Raw genomic sequence first — 3515 nt, 5'->3', positions numbered from 1 at the left:
CAATCTCTTCATTCAAAGTCAGATGACTTATCCATGAGGCCATGTAGTCACAGGAGCAATACTACTTCACACGCTTCTTTGGAAAAAGTGGACATTGTGTTTCTTGGATCATCTACTGAGGGGGACAAGAGTCTCTGGGCAGAAGAAGTCGAGTTCCCAGCGAGATGTGAGACTTAATTCTATGGAGCCAGGTGCAGGGCTTTGGCAGGGAGGCTCAGGCCTGGGGGATTGGTGTGCAGAGGACAGGGCAGCTGTCTGGGTGCTTAGATATAGTGTCACTGAGGAGGAGGAGGAATCTTGCTGACAGGCAGTGGCTGTGCAGAAAAAGAGTAGGGGTTCCTGGGACTTTTTTTGCCTCTCCTTTGGCTGCCTGCCTGCTCGCTCTTGTGGTGAACGGTGAAGATACTCACAAGCAGCCCAGGTAGCTCAGTTGGTAGAGCATCAGGCTCTTAATCTGAGGGTCCAGGGTTCAAGCCCCTGTCTGGGTGCTCAGCTTTTAAGTTGCCCTGTGTGCCAGGACCCAAATTCTGTTCACAGCCACATGGGGATTCCCAGAAGCCATGGCCATTTCCTGGAAAGGTTCCTTTCCTTACCAATCAGGAGAGAGGCCACATCCACAGGAGCAGGTGTAGAAATCGCAGTCTCTGGCTGCCAGGAAGTGCTTTTGTGGGGCCAGGTGCTGAGAAAGCCCAGAGGAAGAGTAGCAGAGGTGGGTTGGGGAGAGAGAGAGAAGCAATGAATACAGAGGGCAAGTGTAAGGAGAGTCTGGTCTGGCTATTGTCAGGAACTTCCCTGGCTTTTACACGACCCTGGTGGAATTGGCCAGCAGAAGGATCTGAGTCCCCACCCCCTTGCCCAGAGGCTACCTGACCTCGAGGACTCTCTTTCTACTCTCGTGTGTGGTAGAGACCTCATAACCCCAACACAGCTGGGCCCAGGATTCCTAGGGAGTTTGACCCCCAATCTTGCCATGATCACTTGAACAGAGGCTGGAGTGTCCCCAGTCTGGGATACTCTCTCTGCTCTGGGCACTTCCCTGACCCATTCCTCATTGCATGTGCTTCAAGCAAATACCATTTAGTACCCAGCAATCAATGTAAAACATAAGGAAAGATGGGAAAGGAAAACATGTCACCCTGGTCTGTAGTGCAGGGAGATCACAATCAGCATCTCTGGAGTGTCAGGGCAGGTCACAGTCTCTCCCTCACATGTTCCAGGCATCTTTCCCAGGCCCTGGCTGTGCTGCAGGGACACCGCCACGGGCTGGACACTTGCACTGGCAGTGGCCACATGCTCTAGGTGACAGGACCCTTGTTCTCAGTGTCTACCTCCCATGTAGGGGATACAATACCTCCTACCCCTGAAGGTCTGTTCTGCAAGGCCTCTTGACTGGTGGCATCTCCTTGTGCTGGGCCTTCTGCCCAGGGTCCCCCTCGCTCTCCCAAGCTGCTCGCTGCACCCACCTCCAGCCTCGGTGCTGCTGCAGCTCTGCCTCCAGCTCCCTGGGCTGCTCCTCTGGCTCTGCTTGCTGCAGCTCTTCTCCCAGCACAGATCTGCTCCCTGGGCAGCTTCTATGGCTTGTGCTGCTGCAGCTCGACTCCCAACCCGGATCTGCTCTGGTTCTTCCTGGCTGGTGCAGCTCTGCTCCCCGGCTCTTCTTGGGCTCCTGCTCTCTCCTTAGCTCTGCCCCACTCTGACCCAGGCAGTTCCAGCTCACACGGAGGATGGGACCCCCTGGCCTGGTGACTCCCTCATTACACTGCTTGGCCTGTCAGTCGGGCTAACTTGGAGCTTTGGCCTCTCCCCATTGCCCCATGGGACTGTCAGTCTCAGGGTCCTGATTTCCCATTGACCCTTCCCTCTTCTAGCTAACCAAAAACCCCACTAAGTTTAAGTAAGGTGCCAGCAGTCCCTTACACGAGCCAACCCCATGAGGGTCACTGATGTGCAGAGAAGGCAGCCTGAGCTGGTCCCATGGTGTAATGGGCAGCACTCAGGGCTCTGAATCCTGCAAGCTGAGTTCAAAACTCAGTGGGACCTTGCGCTGGTTTGTGGTAAACCCTGGGAGCTCACAGTGTTCCATATCTCTAGCTGTGCAAGAGCAAATCTTTACCTTTCTACTGGGTGACTTGTCCACTGGGGCCAAGTCTCCAGTTGGGATGGCCACAATGGGTTGGGGCTCTAGAACTTGCTACCCTGGTTGCTGATGCCTGCAATCCTGTGCTTTGACCTGGTGTTTGGGATTCTCACTGCTCCACAAGTTTGGCCCTTGTGCTTGTTGCTGTGCTTTTCCTCTTGCCCACATGGTGCTTGAAGAAAGCAGGGCCAGGGCCAGGCTTGATAGGCAGGAGGGAGGTTGGAGCCCAGCTACACCTCTCCCCCTCTGGGCACCTAGAGCAGAGGTGGCTGGTGCTGACAGCTCCAAGGGAAGGCTTAAAAGCTACAGAGCAACCGAGGTCAGGGTCAGAGGAGGGGAGGATCATGCCTATGCATGGCCAGCAGACAGCCACAAAGACACCCGGCCAGCCTGCTGCCTGGCATGGCAAATACTCACTGAAGATGTGCTTAATCCACTTGCTGATCAGGAGGAAAACCTGTCAAAATGTGTGTGCGAGGAGAACCTGCTTGGCTCGGAAGGAACAAGAAAAAAGAGCGAGTGAAAAAAATAACTTGTAAGAGAGCAAGCGAAAAGAACATGAAAGGCAGAGAAAGAAATAAAGGGAGAGAAAAAATATTAGAAAAAGAAGGAAAGAAAGCAAGAGCATGAAAGGTAGAGGGGAAAAAAAGAAAGCAAGAACATACAAGCTAGAGAAGGAAAGGAATGAAAAAGAACAAATGAACCACAAGCACTAGTTGAAGCTGGAATGGGAGAGTCAGAAAAAGGACAGATGGACTCATTAAGCAAGGTTGCATCCCAGAATCTCCATGTTGGAGGAACAGCCCCCCATTTCCATCCTGGTCCCGCTTGGAGGGACCATCCGTAGGTGTCTATTGGCACCCCCATGCTCTGAGGAGGAGGCAAGCCCCCCCATACCCTCTCCTCGGGGCACGGGCTCTCCCCAATCCCAACCCCTTCCCACATGCTCATGGGAAGGGGGGGAATGTCATAGTATATTTTCTCCAATCCGAACCTTAGAGTCCGAAAAATGAGGTACTAGCATGAATTTCTCAAAGCTTAATTACCAGGTTAGATCTGATACGCTGCCACCAATCAGGACTTTGAGTGCCTGATAAACTCTGGTCTCCCCAAAACCTTCCCTGGGGACCCCCAAGATCCAGACCCCCTGGATCCTAACACAAGGAAAGTAAACTCTTTCCCTCACCAGTGCCTCTCCTAGGCTTTCCCTCCCTGGGTTACCCTGGAAGATACTGTGATCCAAACTCCTTGAATCTTAAAACAGAGGTTTTCCACCTCACCCAGAGGTAATACAGATTCAAGCTCTGTGAATCTAAACAAAGGGATTCCCCCTTTCCCCCTCCCTTCTTTCTCTCTGTCTTCCCACCACTTCCCTGGT

At 53.0% G+C, this 3515-nt stretch overlaps 1 non-coding gene across 1 annotated transcript; it reads left to right on the top strand.

The window, feature by feature from the left end:
• The first annotated feature begins 415 nt into the window (after nucleotides 1-415).
• On the top strand, nucleotides 416-488 carry TRNAK-CUU (transfer RNA lysine (anticodon CUU)). The gene has a single exon. It is a non-coding gene; the product is annotated as a tRNA-Lys (tRNA).
• Nucleotides 489-3515: the final 3027 nt, after the last annotated feature.

The sequence above is a fragment of the Chelonoidis abingdonii genome, chromosome 1, assembly GCF_003597395.2.
Source record: "Chelonoidis abingdonii isolate Lonesome George chromosome 1, CheloAbing_2.0, whole genome shotgun sequence".
NCBI lineage: Eukaryota > Metazoa > Chordata > Testudines > Testudinidae > Chelonoidis > Chelonoidis abingdonii.
The sequence above is the reverse complement of the archived record's forward strand: the minus strand, read 5'-3'. Positions and strand labels throughout refer to the sequence as shown.